This window comes from Pogona vitticeps, chromosome 3 (genome assembly GCF_051106095.1).
Source record: "Pogona vitticeps strain Pit_001003342236 chromosome 3, PviZW2.1, whole genome shotgun sequence".
Lineage (NCBI taxonomy): Eukaryota > Metazoa > Chordata > Lepidosauria > Squamata > Agamidae > Pogona > Pogona vitticeps.
This window is the reverse complement of record NC_135785.1, coordinates 183,184,385-183,210,504: the sequence shown is the minus strand read 5'-3', so window position 1 is coordinate 183,210,504 and position 26,120 is coordinate 183,184,385. Positions and strand designations below refer to the sequence as shown.

The 26,120-nt window shown below is 40.5% G+C and overlaps 1 long non-coding RNA gene across 1 annotated transcript in view; it reads left to right on the top strand.

Moving 5' to 3' along the window:
* Positions 1–24,887, top strand: part of LOC110075466 (uncharacterized) — a 33,383-nt gene extending 8,496 nt beyond the window's left edge. The window contains exon 3 of the long non-coding RNA XR_012085213.2: positions 186–24,887. This is a non-coding gene — a long non-coding RNA (uncharacterized LOC110075466). The remainder of the gene's footprint in view (positions 1–185) is intronic.
* Positions 24,888–26,120: the final 1,233 nt, after the last annotated feature.

The following is a 26,120-nucleotide window of genomic DNA, read 5'->3' as shown; positions in this document are numbered from 1 at the left end:
TTAACATTTCAATAGAAATCAAGGTCTTCATGCAGTACTTAATTTTGAATTTACAGTGAAGGTAGAACTAGGTGTTGGAACATGAACAGATGAATACAGCTTGAATACCTTCCAAAACAATGTAAATATATACTGTAAATATAAATATAAACACCTGCCTCTACTCACTTCTTATCATTTTCCAGAATGCTCTGTGATGGTCAGAGCTGGTCGTAACTTGAAATGGTCGTAGGTCGGGACATTTGTAAGTCGAGGCACCACTGTAAAAGACTGGAAGGAATGATTGGCTAATGCTGGATAGATAAACAATCACTTCAGTGTGGAAAAGTTCCTCCCAGTAACACAAAGCACAGACGGTATGTGAGGTTGTAAATAGTACCCCAACAATTACACTCAATGGACATCTGGATTCTGCAACTGCTGTCAAAATGGTTGTGAACAAGAACAAACCTCAACAGAGTCCCCTTGACTCATGCTATTTCCTCCACATAAATAAAGTCTGCTACTAAATGATGTAAGTGAAGGAACTGCATGGGGCGAGAAGAAGAAAACAAAACACCATTTCCCACATGTATTCATTAGGATATAATAAATGGCTTGTTTAAGAAAGGAAAGATGAGGTCACTGTCTTTTCTTTTCTTTTTAGTATATTGGTGCAGCTGTTAAAACAATTGAATATGAACAAGTAAGCACCCTAAAATACCTCCTTAAAACCTGTGAGGACATCTTCTTTGCTTGTATCTGCAAAGTGTCCTGCAAGATTCTTTGTGCACACTGCTTTTCGGGTTCTTTCATAGTTTCCCTTCCCATTCTCAGAGGCTGTTCACGTCACCATTTGTCCTGTTGTTCAGTGCACTGATGGGTCGGGTTGGTCTGCTCTGTTTCCAGCATCCACACATGGACATTGCTGGAGCAGACCAATTTGTTCCAACGTGCACCTTTTTGAATCCCTGTCAGGGGGTTCTACTATTTTGGTATGGATGGGAGGGTTCCAGGTTAGTCCATTCCCAGCAAGTGTGGTCACTTGGAATGGACTAAACTAGAGGTTTTCAGCTCCTTCTGGTGTCAATTTCTGGTATTCTAAACCCTTCCCCTGATTTTCTGCAGTGGGTCAAGGGAAGTGTATCAGATCCACCACATGGGTGCTTCTTCTCTTAGTCCTTGGCAGGGATGAGGGCATAACACTCTTTTCTGTGATACAGCTTATGCACCTGGTTATGTTGGTTGCACCCTGTGCCTTTATCTTGATGCTTGTATCATGTTTTTGGTTTTGCAGCTCCAGAATTGCCTTTGGATCTCTCTGTGTGTGAAATGATGATGCCATAGCTTCAAGCTGTTGCCATCTTCTCCCTGAGATTACCCTGTGTTGATCTGTTGCTAGTAATCTAGAAGACTTAGTTTATAGACATCATTAGGTTTAACTGCTTAAAAATAGATTTCACCATCTTTCTGTACTGTACACTGCCCATTTTCAAAATGTATAGAAAAAAACTTTATCATTTGAAACTGATGCACTTCATGTTGCATTTTATTTCAAGAACAATATATACTTATAGTATTCTTGCTTGTTTCATGAGGCAATTAATATTGCAAAATGCCATCTCTTTTCCATCAACTTTAATGGGGTCAACATATTTCCACAGGATCTTTCATCTGGAGCAGAGGTCTCAAAAGTACAGCTCACGGGCCACATCTGACCCACCTGGCCCTTTTATCCGGCCCATATCTGTGTGTGTGCGGGCAGGCAAGCAAGTGCGCATGTGGGTGGGTAGGTGTGAATGTGTGGGTGGGAGTGCATGTAAGTGGGTGAGTAGGAGTGTGTGCATGCCTGTATGAATATGGGTGTGCATGTTTATGTGTGAATTTCTTCGGCCCTCAAAAATATTGCAAATATATTATGGGGTGCTCTGTGTGAAAAGTTTGGAGACCCTGAAGAAGAGTTATAAATAAATCTTTTTGATGTATATAATCACTGGTGCAGCCTGAGTCAATGATCCAGTAATTTGATTTCTGTTTACAATTATGGGCCATTCAGGCCTTCTGTTTAAATGTCTTCCCAGCCTTTTCTTTTGTCTTTCTGTCAGAGTAAGTCTTCATATATATTCTGCAATCCCTTTGTTCTTTTGATTTAAAGCTAGTACAGCTTCTATTGGTTGAGGAATCTTTTGGGAATGGGCAATCTTTTGTCATACAACCCATCTTCCCATAACTCCAGTACAGTAGCTGTGTGATTGACTGTGAGGCGTGCCTATTCTATTCAGCATAGAAATTGAGCCGTGAATTGTAGGTCTTTTAATGCAAGTGATCATCTCAGCCATGGTGGCAAAGCTTGCCTGTAGAGTATTCCTTAACCAAGCTACTTTGAAAACCACTGCTGACTCATAGCACAACCTTTCAGAAGACCAGTTCTGTTTGAGCAGAAGCAGGAAGTTCCCAGAAAGGCTGTCAGTTTTGTACAAATAAGCCAATCAATAGGGTGCTTCACCATACTCAAATCCTCCTCCCTTTCAGAATTATGCCACTGGCTTCAAAAATACCAAGCCCCATCCACTGCCTTCTAGAGGAAACCAATTAACTATAAGGTAAACATGTGGTTCAGAATAATACTTCGAAGAACATTAACACACAGGGTAATACAATCCTTTTGCTTATGAATTATGCCCTTTTCTTCAATGTGATCCTGTCGTTGTCTGACTCTGTCTGCTGCATTTTTATTGATCCTGTTGCTGCACCTTTAATAGAATTCTGCTGCACAGAAAATAAGCTGAGGCAGACGAAGCATATTTTATAAGGACTAACCTTAAAAGGACTAACCAAAGTTCATGAAAGCTTTTGTATGTAAGCTGTCAAGATTGCACAGACCTCTTCTGCAACTGAATGTTCAGGAAGGAATGCAAAAGAATGAGAGGGACAAAGAGAAATATTTGGCAGAAGACAGGGTGTCAAACTCAATCTGTAACTTTCTCTCTCTCCCTCCCCTCCTTCTACAAACTGTACTGAACAATAGAAGATAAGAAGAGCCCTACTGGATCAGGCTAGGGCCCTTCTAGTCCAGCTTCCTGTAACTCACAGTGGCCCCACCAGATGCCTCTGGGAGCACACAAGACAACTAGATACCTGTCTCCTGATACCCTTCCCCTGCATCTGGCATTTTGTGGTACCTTCCCTTTAAACCTGGAGATTCTACATCCCCATCATGGCTTGTAACCTGCGTACGTGTATGCAGGAGTGCGGGCATGTGAGTGCGCACATCTTCCTTTGGCCCTAAAAATGTGGAACATATATGATGTGGCCCTCATGCTGAAAAGTTTGGGGACCCCTGCTCTAGGCTAAAGAGAACCAAATGCTGTATCCTTTCCTCATAAGGGAGGTGCCCCAGCCCAGTCATCATTTTAGACAGTGTCTTCTGCACCTTTTCCAGTTCCACGGTGTCTTTTATGAGGTGCAGCAACCAGAACTGTACGCAATACTCCAGTACGATCTTAACAGTGTTTTGTACAATGGCATTATAATGTTGGCTGTTTTATTTTCAATCCCCTTTTTAATGATACCTAGCATGGAATTTGCCTTCTTCACTGCCAGCGCACACTGGGTTGACACTTTCATCAAGCTGTCCACCAGCACACTCTTTCCTGATCCATCACAGACAGCTCAGAACCCATCAGCTGATAAATAAAGTTTTGATTTTTTTTTTTTTACCCAATGTGCATTACTTTACAGCTCCAAAACAAGAGTACCTCTTCCACTAGACTAAAAAGTCAGGATTTGGCATGGAGCAGGGCAGGGGGTGGCTCACAATTTCCTGTATACTATTTTCTGGAAAATAAGACCTAACCTGAAAATAACACCTAGTATGATTTTTCAGGATGCTCATAATATAAGCCCTACCTCAAAAGTAAACCCCAGTTAAGTGAAACCCTGCCCTCTACCATTGTGTAGCATTGTGCAGCAATCAGAAGATGACATGACTGTATTTGAATAAATGTAGATTGTTGTACATGAAAAAAAATCCTCTGAAAATAAGCCCTAATGCATTTTTGGAGCAAAAAAATATTATAAGACCCTGTCTTCTTTTTGGGGAAACATGGTATCTTCTGGTTGGTGGAAAATAATTTGAATACAACTACACCACAAGCAGTCCAGAATGTGAGCTGATGGCACTCTTAGATGTAGAAGGGGGGGGGAGTTTCCACTTGTAACTGATCAATTGCAAGCGTGTGTTCATTTTAGTGTCTTGTTTTTAGCAAATCTTATGGAAGCTATTTCTATTAGTTGATAATTCCTTTCTTTTAATGCCAGTATGTTGTGGAAAAGGCATAGAGCTGACTTCCCATTCCAATCTAATTCAGTGTCTATTTAATAATGTTACAGATTTGTCTCTGCTCTGCCACTTAAATGCTCAGAGGCTGCTACACCTCCATTTTCACAGGACTTTTTGATTTCTGGCAGCCTCCCACAGGATGCCAGTAAAAAGAAAGCCGGAAATGGCATTTCTTTTGGAATTTCAAGTCCTGTCTTGGAAGGCAGCCAAGGTGTACTCAAGAATATGAGATCTAAAAAAAAGGAGGCAGAGGCTTCTGATTGAAATGCAGGTCATGGCACAGCCACCGACATTTGCTGGTTATAACAATCAATTAACATTAATGCCAAGCAGAGCTCTGGCGGGGCAGAGAAATTTTTCCTTTTCCTTTTCCTCCTGTTCTGGAGTGAAAAGCGCACATGAGCAACTGTTTCCCTGTGCATGTGGCATGCTCTGCATGGGGAAAAAATATTTCTTCTCTTATTGTGAGGCAAGTAAATATCTGAAACTGTCAAGCAAGAACACAGGGTACTTTTTACATTGCAGTTTCAGAAGCAAAAATCCAGACACAATCATTTTTTTTAGATTACTGACCTATTGTCAAGAAGAAGCTACATTTGATGAATGAATTTATGCTGCAAGAAAGAAAAACTGCATGGAGTATCCTTCATTCTGTAAGCTTTCACATTTTGGCAGCAATGAAATAATGGTTATGCTATTACCTGCACTCCTTAGTTAGGGCGTGATCACACCGGGGGATAAATCATAATTTGGATTGCCTGTGGAGCGGTTCAGTGCAGGCTATTTCCCAGTGGTCACATGACACGTGGGGCAATGCTGTTCAACCTGACCTCCGTCTTTGCCCAAGCTGGACCTTTTTTGCTCCAGGTGTAGAGCTTCTACTTTCAGGGATCAGGCTGGAACAATTCTGCAGCTGATGGAAGGTGTTGCTTGATGGGAGTTCAATCCTGTGAAAGCAACCCTTCCCAGTGCAATCAGTCATGTGCCTAGCTGCAGCATTTAAGTGACCGTTTCATCCCACTGTTCCTCCAAGCTAAACATGTCAATGTACCCCTTTCTCACTCATTCAACTTTGTGTGATAGATTAGACTAATGTTCTATAATCATTTCATAGTGTGTCATGCAAAAAGGCACAGAAGGGGTAACAAAACAATCAAGGAGTTGGAGCAATTCTGTAAGGAAAGGTTGCAAGGTTTGGGTCTTATTTGCTAGGAACTACTAGACATGGTAGATCTCTAGTATAGATAAACTGGATAGAGGAATGTTTTTCTCCCCTTCTCAGTCTTGAACCCAGTATTATCCATCAGATCTAAAGAGTAGAGGATTTGATACTGATAGATCAAAGTACTTCTTCACACAGTGGAATTGGCTTCTACAGGTACAGAAACAGTGGCCAACATGGACAGCTTTAAAAGAAAATTAAATTCAGGAAGTATAAAGCTTTCATGCTGACTGTATATTACCACCAGTATCAGAGAGTGTGTTTACCTCTCAATACCATTTGGTGGGATTTTCATATGCCCAGGACCCAAAATCTTTTCAGACTGGTGGGCAGAGAATATCATGGGTGCCTGCCATCAGAAAATGGCTGCCATGCAGTGGTTGCCTGTTCACAGAATGGCTGTCTCGATGAATGCAGAGTCACAGAACATCAGTTCCCCAGAAAGGCAAGCTGGTGAGGCACAAAGCCAACCGGTCCTGTGAATGTGGAATCAGGACTTAAAGCTAGATAAGTCAAAGGTTGTGGATCCAAAAAAAACACTGGACGCAAGTTTTATTGAGCTCACTGAAATTTACTTATAAGTATGCATCCATATTTTTCCACCATCAGGCAGCAGTTCTGTGCATGCTTACCTGGGAGTACGCTTACAAAACACAATAAACATCATAGGACTGGACTCTTCTCATATAACATGTCTGTTGCAAACAGGGATTAGAGATCCAGAAGCTGACAGTTCTGCTGACATAGTACAATCATCCAGCATTTGACAGGTTTATATTTTCCTCTCACCTAGACCTAATTGGCTTTCCCGGCACACTGATCTCCTTCTATAATACCTGGAGTCTTCATGAATCATACTGTCAAGAGGCACTATGTGTGTATATCAACTCCGAACCCCTCACATTTTATTCTCCTGCAGGCTCAGACTGCAGTGACTGACATTAATGGAACTGCAGGAGAGTAAATGGCTTCGCAGTTGCCGTCTCATCCATTACTGGGGCTGTATACAGCAGACAAAAGAGCAGTTACATCCTCTTCTGAGGTTAATGTAAAGCAGTTAAAGGAGAAAAAGAGAGAGAGAGAGGCAGGGAGAGAGGGAGACCCTGCTTGGCTTGCCTCACCTCCCCCCTCAATCAATTACATTAGTCATGCTTGTCCTTGAAATGTCTGCTATAGACAAAGGTTGGGGGGGAGGATGAAAGATGATCCACACCCATTATATATGAATGATTACATTTGATAAATACTGTATAATACATTGATATGGTGAATTAAATGTAAGAATTTAGATATAAAAATATCTCTGCCTGTTCATTGATCTATATCTTTATCTGTTTTCATTTATCTCTACCTATGTGTTTTGACTCAGGATCTAACTATGGGCCTAGTTAGGTATTATGGCTCAAAATGGGTGTGGTTTAAACTGTAGTGGTGATGTGGGGATGCAGGTAAGTCCTGCCCCTTCCACCTCTTCCCACAGAAATCAGGCAGGCCTTTGTGTGTAAGCATGTTCTGTTGAATGGACTTCCAGCATTTCTGTGGTTAGGGCTCTGATAAGGCAGGACTTCCACTTCCGGAAATGCTGTCCATGCATTCAGTAGAACAGATTTACAAACATCGCTGAAGGCCTTCCCTGTGAACACACAAAGATCTGCCTGATTTGGGGGTGAGGGTGGGGATGTAGGGATGCAGAATGTGAATGTGTACCTCCACTCCCATAATCCCTTTCAGCCAGACCTGAACAGGCCCAAAGTTAACAGATAGTACATCATCAGAAAATGAAACCCTTTTAGTCTTTCAGAGAGATGGTCACAACAGATCTTTGAGCCATCCTATTCTCAATGACCAATCACAAATCAAAGCACAGTAACTTGCAGACTGGCTCAGAGACCTGTGAAAAGCCCCTGCTATGAAATGCATCTTTAAGCACTTTAAAGAATACCAGATTTTGCTAATTGAAATGGAACTGGAATGACAAACCCCTCCCCCCAGGCTAAAGTTACACTATTTATGCCCCTACTTCCATCCCATGGCTCACATGATTTGTGCACAATGAGACTGCATAGGAACTGTGTGAGCCTTGGGATCAAAGCAGGAATTCTTTAATTATTGACAATCTCCCACTGCTGGATGATGTCATCTCCCCTACCCTAGTACAGTATACAGTACTTTACTCAACAGGATTTTGGCCACTTTTATTTGTTAATTTGTTTGCACCCCATTATAATTGCTGATGCTTCTTTGTTATATATACAGTATGCTGGCTCAATAGTTTTACTGATACACTAATTTTTTTAAAATGAGACAGAGACATATTAAGTTTGGAGTGTCCTGACCCCTAATCTCTCATTAGCATACATAACTGGTGTCTGTTCAGATGCATCTTAGTTTCACACACACACACACACAGCTGGACTAAGCAGCCAGTCTTGCCTTTGGCATACTGTCAGCCTCCATTAGACCATAGCAATAACCTACTGCTGTACAATAAACCAGGCAATAGACTGCTCTTGGCTGTTTTAGCCTCATTACAACTTTTCACAAAATATGGCTATGTGACTCATGGAAGTAAACAAAATTGAGCTGTCAGATCAGCAATCTGTCAAATAATGTGTTTTTCCTTCTCATATTTGTGACAACATGCAAAAGGTAAACCAATCACAAGAATGTGTTCCATCGCAAGTCGTACATTTTCCTGTTCCCATCCCTGATTTGTTTCACAGAAACACACACGGGTGGAAAGATCATGATGATCTTCTTTAGTGACTAAAAATAAAACAGAATTGAATAGACATTTGCTTTCTGAAATAACAGATTGCACTGATCTGTCGCCAGCTCATAAAAAGCGGGAGTGAAATGTGGCGAGAATATCAGATTACCTTCACATCACAAACATGGAAAACCTCAGTATAGCTATTTGTTTCTCCAGCTGGGTTCAAACATACAAATATTCCCAACAGGCAGAAGCTGAGAAGTAAACTGAATGGGTGATTTACTTGGAAAGTAATGAAGTAGTCCCAAAATAACTGCAACTATTAATAGCCATGGGATATCTGGGGTTTTTGGACTACAAATCCCATAACTCTTAATTTTTGGAGTTATCAACAGCTCACGCCTACAGATACCTAAATGTAGTTCACCTGGAGAAAAGGCCTTCGCTTAGGCTTTGGGGCCTATTATACCTAACTCTACCCTAGCTTCTTGTGAGAAGAAAGCTGCCCCATTGCTAGCTGGGAGCTTCCTTTCTGAACAGGAAGGTAGGGTACAGCTAGGTCCATGGCAGGACTCAAAGCCTTCCCAACCATATCTTTTCTCCAAATGAGCAACATTTAGGTGTCTGTAGGCATGGGTCTGTAAGATGAAACACAGAAAATTATAGTATTTGTAGTCCAAAAATCCAAAACACCCATGCCTAGTTATTTTTTCAGTCCCCTCTCCACTGCTACGATTAAAAAACAATGACAATCATGTGTTTCACAAAGATGGCTGCCATATAGTTTCATATGGCTTACCTCTATTGGTCATCCCACTTGGTTCATGGTTGTCCACATGTATATACCGTAGCAGAAGGAAGTATTTGCCTTAACTAATAGGTCTTTCTGTGTGTCTTCAAAGAACAATCCAATGTACTTGGGGGCAAGATGAATAGTTAATTTCTAAAAATAAGACAAACTGTGGTGCCATCCTTCTTGGAAGTCGTAACTCAGACCTAAAAATTCTTCCTGCTAAATCTGGACCTCTGTATGAGTGAAAAGAATGACACTTTGCATATATGTGTATACCTCCTCCTTTACAATGGCTTGGAAACATATTCTTTCTGTACTTTAGCACCCAGAACCCACCAACAGTTGCTATGCTGACCTGGGTGATACTGAACATTGCTCTCTGAAAGCTAACATTTCTAAATTCTGTCCACTACCCATAGCAAGGCATTGTCTGAGCTTGGAAAAGTTATCTTTCAGAGCACAGCTCCCAGAATGCCCCAGGCAGCATGGCCAGTTATTGTTTTTGATAAGTTATTTGTTCCTAGCTCATGGGTGATACTGAAAAAAAGGCAGTGGCTATAGTTTTGTCGCACCAATTAATCCCTGGGTAGGGCATATTTCCTTGGTGTTATTCCCTCACCCCACCCCCTGTTCAAAGCTGGGTTCCTGTTAAAAGAGAGCAAAGGGCAAGGTTTCTAGCTTTGAAATCTGTCATGGTTTTTGGATAAGATTGTTCAGATGGTAAACATTCAACGGTATATCTGTATTAAGAGTATGATACCGTAAACCACTGAAATCCAAGATGGTTCTTTGAGATTACAGTTGGGTTTACAACGCATGCATCTTATTCTGTTGGTATGTACTTTATTGTATTTCCCGAGCACCAGATCCTGAACCTACTTTATTACCCACTTGGTATTATCTTCTCAGGGTAGGTGTGTCCCTGACACTTAATCCACTTGGGGCTACATTGTAAACAGTCTTGATACAATGCTTTAAATTGAACTGCTGTGCATTTATTAGATGTGTGAACACATTGAAATCTGCAGACAGAAGCCACACTCAGCTGTGAATTAGCAAAAATGTTATTGGGGGTGGCTGCCTTTCATTATAGAAATATAAAATTTTGAGCACTGCGTTATCTTAACCGGGTTGTTGTCTGCATGTGGATAGCTTATAAGACAGCATCTCTTTAAATCTTTCTTTGGGGCCATCTTGAAGAATTTGCTTATTATTTATTCCTGATTGTTTATTGTTCAATTGTCTATTCCTGGATATTTTTATTTTTTGTTATATATGTGTGTGTTTGCCTTTTATCTGTCTGGAAGCCACCTAGAGTGGTCGTTTTGACCAGATAGGCGGGGTACAAATAGAATAAATAAATAAATAAATAAATAAATAAATAAATAAATAAATAAATAAATAAATAAATAAATGAATGAATGAATGAATGAATGAATGAATGAATGAATGAATGAATGAATGATATGCAAACCCCAAGAATTTTAGATGGTAAGATTGTACAAAGTTTTTTGCTTACAGCCTATATATGCTGCCTGTTCACTAGTAACTGGTTTTTCCAAAGCACCACATGGTACGGTATTTAGTTTCATCCAAATGTCAGCATTGGACTGTCATAGAAAATCCCCCTCTTTGCTTCCCTTAATGCTGTTCTCTAGATCAAAAGGTTGCAGCTGCAGGACCTAACACTGCACCCGAGGGAGGAGTTCCCCTCCCTGCGACTCATGTGGCATCTCGTTACTATTTCCTTTATTCCTATTCTAGCAGAGTTAGACCATGGCCCCAAACCTTGGTCTTAGGCAAGAGAATGTAATATCTGATTGTGGGCTTTTGGCTGTGAAGGATTGCAGTCATATCCTGTAATGCACCAGGGTGCTTTCACAAGTAGCCTTAGCAACCAAAGCTCCAGCAGGTTATTTCACAAAATGAAATAAACTGTTGGGGAAGACTGGGCCACAAAAATAGCACTTTTGAGCTGGCTGCATCCAGATTTCCCACATCTGGTACCCACTAAGTGTGTTGGATTTTAATTCCCATCATCCCAATCAGCATGCTATGGCTGCTCTGTTCATTTACTCTGGCTGCCTTGAATTCTCAGTGGTCGAGACTTGAGCAGACTTTGTAGCTCAGATTGTGGTAACCTCTGGTGTTGCAAAGGAAATGGCTGAAAAACCAAGTCTTTCAAGTGAAAAGAAGGGTTTCACCAGGCAGTAGCATGTTTGCATTCCCTTCTCAGTTCCTAGGTCAAATGTTTTCTAGCTGAGGAATTTGTGCCTTTGGTAATCTCGACTAAACAACAACCCCACTCCCAAAGGTACCGAATACCTTTTAAGAGAAGAGTGTAAGGGTAGCTAGCCCCTGCCAGTCTTTTGCAGGTAAAGTGCATTAGTTGAAATAGCTGTGAACCACAAAAACTGGTTTTATAATACATGTATTAATTCTAAAGCCAATTGCTGTTTGCAGTGTTTGAATCTGCTAACTGGCAAGTCAATAGTTAGGTAAGGCTGTGATCACATGGGGAAACAGATCAGGATTTGGACCACTTGTGGAGTGATTGGGCAGGATCTATTTCCTGGCAATCACTCCATATGAGCGAGACTGCACTCCAGCCTGACCTTGATCCATACCCAAGCTGGACCTTTTCGGTTCATTTGTAGGGTTACCACTTTTGGAGGCTAAATTTAAAAAGACGTGACACATTTAAAAGCATGCTGGTCTGGTTGTGTCCCTGCAACAGTCCATAACAGCTTCCCCCTGCTTCCCTTTTTCTTGTGTTCTGTGAGCTAGAGGTGGGCAAATAATTCTTCCAGAAACAATTCTGATGGCTCTGTGCAGCTCCATCTCACCCAGGTCACTGGCATTAGCATTCTCGTTTGCAGGAATTGTGTCCCCCCCCCCCCCAACCTCCACATGATGATCAAGGCACAGGATGAGTCAGTCCCAAATTTGTATGTCCTGAGTGAAGAGGTTTGTGCAGTGAATATTAACTTTAGAAAAATAAAGATCAGAAATAAGAGCTCGGTTAAAAAATGCTGCTAGAATAGTAAGTAACTCATGATGGCAGGAGACCTTAGGATGATAACTGCAACCATTTTTAAAAAAGTAACTTTCCAAGCTATGTTCCTGTTCGGCCTATGAGAGAAACACAGCTTCCTAGGACCTCTCAAATTGCTGTGTAGCCTTCAAGTGGCAAGTGCATGACCTTCCTTTATTTCCCACTGTGCCTATTGTGGGGCTATCTTCCATGCTCTGTAAACAAATCACCACCTGAAAAATACTCATTAAGCCTTCAAGTGGTTCTCTGGGTAGCCACTCCACATTTCTGGAGGTACAATTAAGTAGGAGGGGGAGGCAAAACAGTCAAGTGGTTATTGACCAGGCTGTCAAGTGGAAGCCGCTCCACACTACAAGCACCAGGAGCCTTGAGTTTTATACCCTGCAGTTCAATGCATAATATGTAGTTGGCAGCATCTGGTTTAATGTACCTTTTTTTTCATTAGGGCAAGATTTTGCAGGCTTCAGGAGGTTATGAAATCCTGTAGAGAGACCACAACAGGAAGTGTAATCAGCAGTGAGTAAATAGAGCCTTTCCTTCCTTTTCTATAATTTTCAAAACTTCCTTCTTCAGTTCCAAATCCTCTTAAGATCCTGCTGCTCTTAAGCAAATGCTGGGGGAGGAGGTTTCTCTTGAGGAAAGTGACCCCATGGTCTCATTCAAAGAAGGGCAGTCTTCTACTGGAAGAGCTGCTACAAGACAGTCCTCCTTTTGAAGATGTCCTCTGTGTGAATGAAGGGCTGCCCACTGTAGGTCTGGTGTAAAGGTAGAAAACTATAAGGAAGTAGATTAGGGGCCTTCAACTACGGGGATCAACTGGACACCAACTTGGCCACAGTCATCACCACCTGAGAAGCAGGGCTTATGTATCACCTGCTGCTCCTTTTCTGCTACCTTCATTTTTCATGCCAGTAAACCCAGCCACCTGATCTTCCCTCAAATGGGCATAGCTTAATTTAACACATTAATTTTAGGTGCTTTCTTCATTGAACGAAGAAGAGAAATGCACTGGCTGTGATCTTTTTAGGACCTGGGGAAGGATCAAGACCTGAGTGCTGATCAGGCAATGTTTTTTGCATGACCTGAATGGGAACTGACAGCTGCTGCCCCTTCAGCTGCATGGGGTAGTATGATCTAACATGCTGGTGTTCTGTACAATGACATTTACTTACATATCTCATTTTTTATGAAGAACAAGCTTGCAGAAGGGAAATGTCATAACTTAATCACTCTCTGGAAACGGACACAAAAGCAGCGGCCAAGGTCAAAGACCTAATTAGATATTTCCCATCTTCAGTTCTGTGAACTCATGCTGAAACTCTTTAGTTCCCCCCCCCCCCACATATATAGCAGCTTTAAAGTAGTAATCTCGTGTGTTGAAGTCAACTTTCCTAGCAGCATAAATTTGTTGAATCAGCTTGTGAAGTAGAATTTTTTTTTGTTTTTGTTTTTTTGTTTGTTTGTTTTAATGTGTGTGCATGTGGGTCTGGTCTCTGGGTGTCTGTGTGAATTTCATTGAATGTGTATACTATGTTTAGACTTACAATGACAATAAATTTATTTATTATTTATTTCTTTAGAATAACCCCACATTTTGAATTTCTTGAACCATCGCTGCCTCCAGCACTGTAATGTTGACAGGCCTGTGCAGGATGTGGAAACCAATACGCTTAAGCATCAGGAAAATAAAGAGATCCTTGTTCAGTAGGCATGATAAGTGTTCATTCCTAGGTGCTCATGTGCAGGTTTAAATGGCAGAGTTTGGGAAAGTTACTTTTTTTACTACAATTCCTAGGATCCTCAAACCAACATGACATCGCCAGTGACTATATTTCAAGCTCTTACAGTATCTGAAAGGTCGGGTTTGCTGGTCCATGAGGCCTTTGTCAGATATTTTGGTTTCTGAAGTACTGTAGTTTTCCAAACAATGGAGTATGTAAGGTGTAAAAACAAGCTATGTTTTAGGTTAGCAGAATTACCACAGAAGGCAGGATTGGATCTGGAAGGACAAGAGGGTGAACTGCTGTTATATAAGGTCTGCTTGAGTCCATGAAAAACTCAACCAATCAGGGTACTGTTGGTCGACAGCATGGAGTGATCGTTAGACTGGGATTGGGAGATTCCAGAGATTAGTCCTTAATTTGCTGTGAAACTCCCTGAGATATCTTGACCTAAGAACTATCTCTCACTTTGAGGATCATTGTGAAGATAAAGTGAGAGGATGACCTCAATGGAACATCAGTGTAACAGTCTTGTCATGTGCTATCAAGTCAGAGATGATTTATAGTGACCCTAATAGGGCTTTCAAGGTAAGTGATACCTTTAAGGAGTGGTTTTTCCAGTTCCACTCCCTCAGTGAATTTCCATGGCTGAGATTTGAACCCAGGCCTTCTGAGTCCTAACCAACACAATGGGTATTCCATTCAGTGTAACTAAAGACAGTTAATTAGTTAGATGTGGCTTCTTCCACAACTTGTTTGCTAATTTCTCCTTAACCTGGCTTTATTCCAGCCTGTGAGGAGAAACCATTAAAAAAGAAAAATAGGAAACTGCATTTATAGCTTCCTTTCTGCCCTCCCACCTCACCTGGTCCATGAAAGAATTCCAATTTCTTTATCATGTATATCATAGCTGGCCATTAAAACTACAGTTTCAAAACACAACTTGATAGGATCCTGGTTGGGAGGTGAAATAAATTATTGTTTTTATAATCCATTGTTTGCCCCATTTAAACAAATCAAGGCCAAATGTGAAGTAGGAGCTTTTAATCTGCCAGCATTTTAATGTCAACAAGTTAATTTTTTTCAGCGATTCCAGTAGCCTAGGGGTTCTTGGGGCTCTTAGATCGACATGAGAGAAATGAATGATTACTCACTGGTTATAGATCCCTTAACCAGGACCTCTGACGTTATAGCTTGTCATTACTGTAGTTGCATAACTACAATGTATGTTGGTAAGAGCATCAGTTTGTGCTCTTTAGACACCACCTGACAGTGGTCAGCAGCCAACCATACCAGCTTGCTAGCTATCATGATCATGGTAGGAAGTTACTTCTAAATCAATACTTACTTTAAGACCATATACAGTGATGGACACATAACCCAGTTCAGAGGTCCAGTCCAATTCATTGCCATGCTTGCTCAGGTGTTATACAGGCACTATGCCCTCGTGCCTTCCCCTGCATGCTCGCCCATTCCTCAGGCGACATGCGCTTCCCTCCCCACCTTCCCAGTGCAACTACCCAATACCTTTTGCAGCAGGCTGTTCCCTCTTCTGCTTCCTGCTTCCTCCACCAACCAACCACTCAGATGAGGAGGCAGGATAGGGATTCCTGCAGTGCTACCTTTGAGTAGGTGGCTGACAGAAGGCGGAAGAGCATACTGCAAAAAATGAGTAGGTCATCAGGCTGAGGAGGCAGGCAGGGAAGCGTGCATCACCCAAGGAATGCGCAAGTGTGTAGGGGAGGCAGGAGAGTGCTGTGTCTTCACAACACCTGTGCAAATGTGGCAGTGAATTGGGCCAGACCTCCAAACCAAGGTTTGTGCCCATCTCTATTGTATACACTTCTTGGATCGTGCCATTTACAATTGCACTTCATTCTGGAGTCTAGATTTTTACTGTTATCTTTTCTACAAGGAATCATTAAGAGACTAATTTACATTTGCAGCATCGTTTGACTATAGAGCCCCTTTCTGGTGCTATGGAATCATGTTCAGCAACACACAAAGAGAGAAACACTTCTCTGCGCCCACGTTACTATTATTAATGTAACCTTCCATGCTTGGGGAGTGATGAGTCTAGACTCTGAAGAGCCTCCTATATCCATGGAGGATCTCCACATGAATTAGAATAACGATTTTCTGGAGTTCCGATTAATCTGAAGAACCCACAAAGATACAGGAAGTTGTCCACTCCATAGGTGACAGAACTGAAGCCACAGCATTTCCCCTAGTCACATTTGCTGTACATGATTAGATGATGCCTTAACAGGACTCAAAGCAAGTCAGAAGATGAATTCTATGTTTAAAAGTTTTAAATTTCATTTAATATTAGATGAAGCAAGAGAGACAAAGAAGCAAAAAGTGGTTGTGTCTTAAATAAAAATGAAAGAAAGTTGCTCTCTGAAATAATGAGAACATAACAAAATTAATTAAAGTTATGAGGAGCAACTGTACGTAATCCTGTGTCCTCTGGCTGCACTTATTTAATCAGAATAGTTCTATTATGTGCTAGTCACTGGAGTATATCATATGTAAACTTAATGTTGGAACATATCTTCCAAACAGATTTACTGCTTACATTCTTTATCTCCTTACCACCTGATTTAATTCTTTATCTCACAATTTGTAGAAAGTTACGGTACCATCTTAAGTACAGCATGTCTACTTGCTGATTTCACTGTGATTTGCTTGTGAGTGGGTGAGGTCCTTGAGTTAATAATCCAATTTCTAGTCCCAATTAGAGTAGACCCATTAATGCAATGAAATTTACATGTGCTGATTTACCATTCAGCAGTTTAGTCAGCTGGTTTGCTCTAGCTGGGATTAGCAATTCGATATAGGTCCCAGATTTGAATGAGGCACTTAGTTATATATGGACTATTCCACTGAGATACTATGGAATTAAGAACAAGAGTATTCCAGATGGAGGATCCACAGCTGTATATTACAATTTCAAAAATTATTTAAAGTTTCCAAAATTAAATATCGCTTATAGTTCCTGTGCATACATTTGCTAAGGAAAACTGTTCCCTGCATCGCTAAGAAAAGTTTAACATAATGTACAACAAGTGTACGTGATCTGAAGAGAGGAAGCAGAGCTGGCTGAGTTGCATTATATTTTGTAACCTAACCATCAGCCACAATATGGAAGTAGTTTGGGACACAGTATGAGTTGCCGAACATCCACTGTGTTACTGATTTAACCTGTAAAAGGCTATCTTGGCAGGAACAAGGTGTGAAAATCAGTATAATTTTGATCCTATTTGACAGACAATTATTTTAATAGTCATTCCCCTCCCAATTGCTATACCAGTTGGGGAATTCTTAAGGATGTGATTAATAATGTAACTTTTCTGAGCTATGCCACAGACTCCCAGACTGCAGAATTATTTGCCACATACCAACAGTTTGTGTACCACAAATTTACTGACTGCTAACTAGGGATGTGCTCTGTGTCTGGACATGTAAAAATAGACCAAATCGAGGTTATTTCTGTGACATTTTGGTGACCACAGAATGGGCCAAGTGGCTGCTAGTCATGCATGGGGGCAGAGTGCTCCTCCTGGATTCTTTATAATCAGTCCGGCATTTATGGGGTTTCTTTGTTTTTAACAAAGTTCTGTAACTCCTAGTCAGGAAAATAAAATAAAAATAATACACAGTATCCAAGAGCTGTTTTGGCACCAAAGAAAAAGGAAGTAACAACTAAACCTCCCAATAAAATCTAAGACCTTCCTTGGAGTCTCCAACCATTGAGGCACTGGATTCCTGTGTGCCGCATACAGCAAAGCTTGCCATTTACATAGCTGCAGGGCGGCACAAAAGACTAGCATTGTCATTGCTACCTAAGACTTGTATTCTATAGTTTCGTATTTTTAAAATCCAGTTTAGTTTGCTACTACTACTAAACAGTTTAGGATTGAGGTTTTTTTGTGTGTGTTTGGGGGTGGGTGAGAGAGACTATAGATGAATGGATGGATTTTTCTTTTTATATCTTGGTGTGGCAGTGCAAAAACCATTGTCTGATGGTTTTTGCCCAAATAAATTCCTCCCCCCCCCCGCTCTCTCTCTCTCTCTCTCTCTCTCTCTCTCTCTGTGTTTAAGTCATTGATGACAATGTGTAGTCCAACCCCAAGCAAAGTCATTGCCATTTGGTTTTTCCATTTGCAGGAATAGGATTTTTCATGGAGATCTGAAAATGCACAAATACTGCTGGGCCTGGAGACAGGCGGTGCAGCATAGCCCAATTTGAAGAGGCACTTGTTCAGCAGGCTGAGGCAAAGAGGCAGTCCCCAAACCAGCAAAATCAGGGAGCTTGTCAGATTGTATTTGTCTTCAGTGTGGAAGGGATTGTCTCTCTTGAATTGGCCTTCTGAGTCACACCAGATGCTATTCGAAGACTTCTGTTCAGAGCACATTACCATAGTCTCTTGAGACTGAAGGATGATGCCTACATTCTGTTGGGTTGGATTGTTGCTAAAAGCATGCATGATGGATCAGACACCAAGCATTGTGCTTTAGAAGGCATGGACCAGATTCCTGGGGGCACTCCAGATCCTTATTTCCAAATCTGATAGTGACCCACCTAGTTCTTTTCTTCTTACCATATAACATCTCTGCTTCACCTGGGTCAAAAGGCATCCTTTTAAATTAAAAACTGGAAACCCTAGATATGGTCAGATGGTCCCAAGCCAGTGAGTTTCAGATGTCTTGGATTACAACCTTTATCATTCTCAGCCAACATCATCAATGGCCACACTATCATGAAATGATGATAGTTGTCACACAGAACATTTAGCGGGTGCTATTTTGTGTATGGCTACTTCAGAGAATGTAATAATAGTAGATACTTCCTGGACAATACTGAGGTGGTCTTCAAGAGAAACTCTGTGATCTGTGCTGTATAAATAAGAGCTACATGGTTGATAGGCTTCATGTGGCATGAAGGATGTTGCTGCACTGAGGTTTCTTTGGAGGACAGATTTCTGAGACATTGTGCAACTTCTTATTTGAATTAAAGTCCACCTGGCCTCTTCTGGAGAAGTAGTCAAAGCCATTCAACGGACTTAACCCAGCACCATAGGAAAAACGATAACCTTACATTCCAAACAAATACTCACCTGCAAATGAAACAGCAACAAAACTGTTACACAACAGTTTGTTGACATACCACAGGCGATACAGTGAGCATTTATAAGGCATATGACTTATGTTCACAACAACATAGCCTGCAGCCTATGACAAAACACATATGCATTCTAAAAACTAAATAATTAACGACTCTCCCACTTCCCCCTCAAAAACCAGATGGTGTGTTCCACACATTCTCTCTGTGTAAACCCTCCACCCCTGTCTTTTATATGTCAGGAATGAGCAACATATCAAGATGGAAAGCCTCAAGATAATATGTCTGGCATTACCAAGCCAGTGATGATGGTTGCAACTGTATGCACAGCACATCCAGGTCTTAAATCTAATGCCTATTGGTAATGTTTATCAGCCATATCTGCCAAATCAGTAATTGGTATGTGTGCATCACTGCGCATAGATGATTCTGTGTACATGATATAGAGATGTCCAGATGCAGGTAATAAGGAAGGGGCTTATTCAGAAAAACAAGACAAGGCAGTTTTTTCCATAGCTCATGTTTGTTTTTTCAGAATGTACCAAATGTTTCACTCTCTTATATATAGCTCAGTGGCCAGAGTTTATGCACAAATGTGTTAATTATTATAGATGTCTTGGTTTGTTACAATATACTAATGCTGTTATCTCTAATGCTCAGAAATGTGCTAATATTCAACAGTTTACTACACAAGCAATACAGAGGCATTTTTAAAAAAAACATTACTTGTTTTGGAACCATTTCTCTAACACCATTGTCTATATCAGTGGTTACCAACCTTGGGTCCCCAGATGTTCTTGGACTGCAGCTCCCAGAAATCATGGCCAACATAGTTAGTGGTGAAGGCTTCTGGGAGTTTTAGTCCAAGACCACATGGGGACCCAAGGTTGGGAATCACTGCTCTATATAAATGGATCGTGTTGAAAACTTGTAACACTACATTGACCTGCATGTTTCATTTCAGTTTCAGACCCTATTTGAAGCTAATAGATAGTTGTCATACACATTTGTATGTTCACACCAGTACCACCCCAGATCCCAGATCTTGAGTCCCCTCTCTTACTATACTTTGTAAAAAGTAGTTCTTAAAAAGCTACCCCTTTCAAAGGCAACCTCTGAACACAATAAATCCATGTATGAACTGGATTCTGATTTATGGCAAGCCTTTTCAGGGTTTAGAGTACTCACATATAAAGTTCTCAGAAGTGATTTACCGTTCCCTTATTCTGGGGACACTCTGGAACTGTGCAGCTTGCCCAAAGCTACATAGGCTGGCTCTTCTTCCAATAAGCACAGTGGGAAATTCAACTCCTGACTTTTGGTGGTGTAGCCAGGTAGCCAAACCACTAAGTTATCCAGCCAGCTCCATGTATGAAAATACAGGAAGAGAATTTCTGAAAAAACCTAAAGTCTTAACATATGTTGTTCATGACTGACATTTGTTCAATGAATGTGACCTTAAAAAACCAACCAGAAAGCTATTTTGCTACTTCTTCTGTTGGGCCACTGAGTAAGAGACCTCATGTATTGGCTGAAATCCTGCTGCTGTAAATTAAGAAATCATGTAAATTAACCATTACCTGTCACACATTGAACTGTGTGTCTCAGTATACAACAGATAATACCTATGGGTTTTTTTTAACTTGTAGCAATTTGCCACTGAAAGTGACATATTTTGCCTATCTCTGCAACAGGATTTCAGCCATTAAGAGAGAAATGAATAATTATTTAAAACATAACATCCCCTTTACAAATAATGGAATACTTTGTTCCTTTGAATCTTCCAATGTTAAAAAGTCAAAATTATTCCCCATGTACAAATGTTCTTTCAAAGGAAACACCACAGAATTGTTAAGAAACATGACAATATGTTGTTCCTTGTAAGACCTTATGTCAAGATTGGGGCTTTTTTAAAAAAGAAAACAGCTTTAAAATAAGTGCCACAGAGTATTCTTTTTTGGATTAAACTGTTGTAGAGGGCTCTTTCTTCTTCCTGATTCTGCGTTTAATTTAAATATGTGATTCCATTTGAAGCTTGCAGCACAACCTCCAGTGACTAGAAGGCAGATATACCTAATCGGTCCATCAGTTGTACTCAATATGGTTTAAAGCAGAGGTCTCCAACCCCCAGTCCATGGCCCGGTGCCAATCTGTGTCCTGAGCTGAATTGGGCCGCAGAGACAGACCTCCCGCCCCGTCCCTGCATGCATTCAACCCTGCACAGCTGATTTGTGCATGTGTCCGTGCTCCAGCATGTCCGTGCGAGTGCCACTCTGCTCTTTGCGCATGTGCATGAGCAGACACTCGTTTGTGCAAGAGAGCGCCTGCCCCACCTTCCCCAGCCAGTCTCCGGGGTGAAAAATGTTGGGGACCCCTGGTTTAAAAAACTATCCCCTCCTTTCCACTGTGGAGTAATCCTCTTACAGGTATGAAATGGATAGGCCCCTCCCTCAAGGCAGTGTTGAGTGGCACCATGGCAGTAAACTAACTTATGGGTTCCAGTGTCTGTGGCTTCATTGAGAGAAGGTGGGCACAATGTGGCCACTTCTGACAGATGAGAAATTTTGCTGGAAGATTTCCTTGTGCCAAATAAATTCTAACTCACATGGAGCTGGGTACTTTGAAGGTAAATGTTTGTCTCATAGTAATGCATCTTCCTTATCAGGTCTGTAAATGGTATTGTGTTTGACATAACTGTGGAGCTTTAAGGAAAATCCATATTACTCACTCCTGAAAATTGACATTTTAAAAGGTTTTTTTCCCCTGTACAACATTGGCTTCTGGACATTTATAAAGGCAGCAGATGCTGTGTTTGAGACCCAACATTATTTCATGTTATTTTTCTTTAGGTTTATGCAATTAGAGTTCTGCCTAAAGGCAGAGAAAACTGAAATTGAATCTTCCCAAGATAAAGCAGGCGTGGGGGCAAAGAGGGGGCCTAGTTACACCCTTTGATGTTGACCTTCTGGAGACAGTAATATACATACTCTTATTCCCTTCTTCCACACTAAAGAGAGCTGTCATAAATTTGGTGTTTTGTTCATATGTATAAAATCATGGACAATATATATTTTCAGTCTCTGTTATCAGAAATTTTTGTCACCAGTTCCCTTTTTTACTGCTTGTGGTGTATCTCTAAATGTAGCCACCACCAAAATACAATTCCCACCTCAACAAGCAGACAGAACCCACATGGAATATTTAGCAAATCTTTATTTTTGGAGTGCTAATGGAGTACCATGAATCTGTGAAAGGGGGAGAAAACGATATTAATTAGAGCTTAAACAAATGTATATATTCAAAACCTGACAAACTGCACTCACATGACTTACGATTCTAGGAATCGTAATCCAAAAAGGAAACTTTTCTTAAGCTCAAAACTAGAACTAGAATTCAGATTCTCAACACGCTTCTAAATTCTTTTTCACACACTGATCTATTCTGTGGTTGCTAAAGGAGATAAACGTCAGTTACTCTTGATTAGACTGCAAAAGCCACAAAGAAACGTATATCTCTTAAAACCGTGAGATGCATTTTCCCCTCTTCTAAACCTTGAAGGGAAAAATGGAAGATCCTAGAAAAAAAATGGAAAAGCATTGCATAAAGTCCTTTCTTTCAGTAGAGACATAGAGTGTGATCATTCAATTCAATTATTACAGTAAAACTGTGATAAGAGATAAGAGTAATAGAAAATAGATAGACAGTCATAAGATATCATTACAGTGGTTAATGTGAATGAATACAAACAAGCAAATGTGTAATCCTATCCAAGTTTAATGATTGAACAATAAAATAATTTCTATGACTTCTGTGATTTACCAATCAAACAATAAATAAACCTGTTATATTTGGCAGCCCGGGTCTAAGAAACATATTTGGTACAGTGTGGATAAAGATCCACTGATGGCAGCGGGTAAAGGGAGAAAATAGTACATCGTATCTGAAGGTGGACCTTTGGTTGTGAGAAAACAAACAGGGGACACTGGGGGAACGCGACAACATAGAGTGTGATCAATTGCCTTCATTCAATTATTACAGTAAAAAGCCCACATTTTTGTGGATGTTGTTCTTAATTCTTTTGTGTTGAGATATCATTGCACAAGCCACTTTTTCTACAAGTTAATTAGAAGACACATTTTGTGGGATAAATTATAAAGAGAACTGTCAGAAGCCTAACGGACAACAGAGATATACTTAGTTAATAGCCGGAGGAGAACGTTCTCATAGCTGCAGTTTATATTGCTTACTTAACAAAAGAGTCCACCAACACTTGCTTGCAGGATTGGTCATGCAACTGGTTGTGTGATCCGTTATGTAACAGGGACCTGCCAGAGCAGGAAGACACCTGCATGATTGCTCTTACACTCTAAATGGGTTGCTGGCTTCCAATGTCTAACACCTGTTGATATATGCCATCAAGTCCAAACCCAAGTTATATCTCGGTAAGTGAGATATTTATGGAGTGATTTTACCAGTGCCATTTTTCCCCTCCAGTGAGTTTCTATAGCTAAGCAGGGATCCAAACAAAGGTCTCTGAGTTCTTGTCCAGCAGTCTACCCATTATATCTGTAGGAGTTTTTAAAATTGTTCATATAGTTTCTGAATCATGTCTTCATTTGCCATCGAAAGCAGTGAGTCACTCTAAAGCTAAAGAATGTTTGGTGTGGTCTAAAATGAAGCAGATATGTTTTTGGTCTGTTTTTCTAACAAGAGCTATGTAAAAGTGAAATCTTTAGAGGAAACAGTCACTTCCTGACTGTGTTTAGAAAGGAAAATAAAATCCATCTACAAAGTTTTTTCTTCCAATAGAATGAGAATCTATCCATTTATACAGGAAGGATTAAAAGAGCAGTAATATATATCCATATATGACATATCTGGCTACTATTTACATATCTTATAGTGCAATGGAAGACTCCAGCAGCTAGAAGTGAATGTGGCAATCCTGAATCAGAGCTTGGAAAACTTACCTGGGGTGGCTTTTATTTACTTGTTTGCTTATTGTCTTTAGTCAATCAATGAATTGTTTATTTACAGTCAAATACCAGCAATATTACAATTAAAATATAATTTCCATAAACTCAAAAAAACAGGTGATCTATTCTAAAACATTAACTTCCATGTTAACATCTTCTTTTAAGACATCCAATAACATAGTAGACAAGCACAGATAAAACACAGGCCAAAAGCCATTATTGCATCACTGAAGGTTCATTGTCATAATGTTAGGCCAGGGCAACCAGTAGCCTCACAAGGATAGGAGGCGGAGGAGCTTTGTCTTGGTGAAGCTAGCAGCTCTCGGGAATAGCTCCCGGGAAAAGCTAGAACCACTTCGGTCTGGGACCCTCCCAGAAACGGGGGAGCCAAGGAAGAGTCAGGAGAGACCCTTCTGCAGCAGTTGGTGAGCCACAGAAGTTAGAAGATTGGGCAGCAACTCGATTTTTCTTTCTTCTGGAAATTCACATCAGCACAGACGAAGACGGGCGCCATTTTTGGCAACTAGCCAAAGACAGCTCCGTTCGCCGAGAATAAGAAAACAGAAGCACGGCGAAAGTATACATCAAAGTAAGTGGAAGCCCTTGTTCTATGAAAAACCTCATTAAATAAAGAACAAGTGACTGTGTGCAAATTTATGACCAAATGAGATAAGGAGCGGCATTCTTAGCATACCAGCTTTTACTCAAGCTGAAGGTCGAGTCATTTCTAAAGGAACAGCCAGGCAGAAATAGCTCGTGTCTCCATTAAAGGAGGAAAAATAACTCTTGAAGAATCAACTGACAGGCTTTGAAAAAATAAATTCTGTTGCAAGCTGTTCACTTTGGACCCTTTTCCTCTTTGGATATATATTTTTAGACTGTGTGGGACTCTGCTTTCCGTGGATAATATATTTGCCAGGATCCTGATTGCTGGACCTCCCTTTTCGGGGGAGGAGAAGGAAGCCTCTGGAAGTAAAAGTGAGAAGAACGGACTGTGAGCTGTGAACTGGGGGCTATGTGGTTTGAACTGAACTGGGATCTTGACAAATGACATTCTAATAATAGAGTCTTGCCGGGTGAAGGTTAAAACAAACTTGGAGAAGAGAAAAGAAGGGAAAAGAAGAAGCAACCGGTCTGAAACTGGACTACAAAGACACTTGAGAGATTCATGTTTTAGATTCCATCTCTTACTTGAATGTACCTGCTATCTTATTGCTAATATTGTATAGTTGCAAGGTGAAATATTAGAAATATTGGATGTGTATTGGGGTAAAGGGGAGAGGGAATTTTAAGTGAAAATAGTGGAAACAGAAAATGGAACCTCCCCCTGAGAAAATTACAGATTGGTGGCTAGACTGGAAAACCTCTTTTCAGATGTCACTGTTGCAAAAATTCATGTAGGTAAATTATTATATTGACCAAATGGAAGACGTGATTGGAGGCTCTAGGGGAGGGAAGGTAGCGGAGGTTAAATTACACCAAAAAGAGATCTCAGAACCGGCTGTATTGATGAAGATATCAGATAATATACAAGGGATGGAGGGCCACCCAGTAAGCCATGTAGCAATAGCAGATAAGAAAATTGAGGTTGAAAAGCAAACTTTGAATGATATTGTTCCCCCTTTTAAAATATGGAAGAAAAAAGAGTCGCAGAAACAAAACAAGCACAGGGAGGAAAGGGGAGGGGAGAGCAGAATTTATATTATTTTGGGTCTGTTGAGTGTATTCTCAAGAAAAAAGGAGGGTGAAAGAGGGGATATATTTCACAATTGGCCTTGGTGTTCTGGTGCTGTGGGAATAACATAGATTTAAGCTGTATTACACGTATAAGTTGAAAGCTAAAGAGGTTAATACATAGACAAAATAGTCAAAATAGTCAAAAGAAGAAGAAGAAAAGAAGAAGAAAGATGAACCTTTATTGGAACATGAATAGATTAGATGTTTATATACTTGATATGAAAGATTGAATGATTATGCATTTGATGTTTTCTTATTCTCAAAACCCTTTTTCCATCCCCCCCACTGCCCTTTGCCTTTTGTATTCCTTCCCCATTACCCAATAGTTTTGAAAATAAAATTAAAAAAAAAAAAACAAGGATAGGAGGCTATGGTCTGATATTACAGCAGCATAATATTTAGCCACTTTCATAGTAATGTCTGGCACTTTGTATGAAGGCAACTAAGTTATATAGAA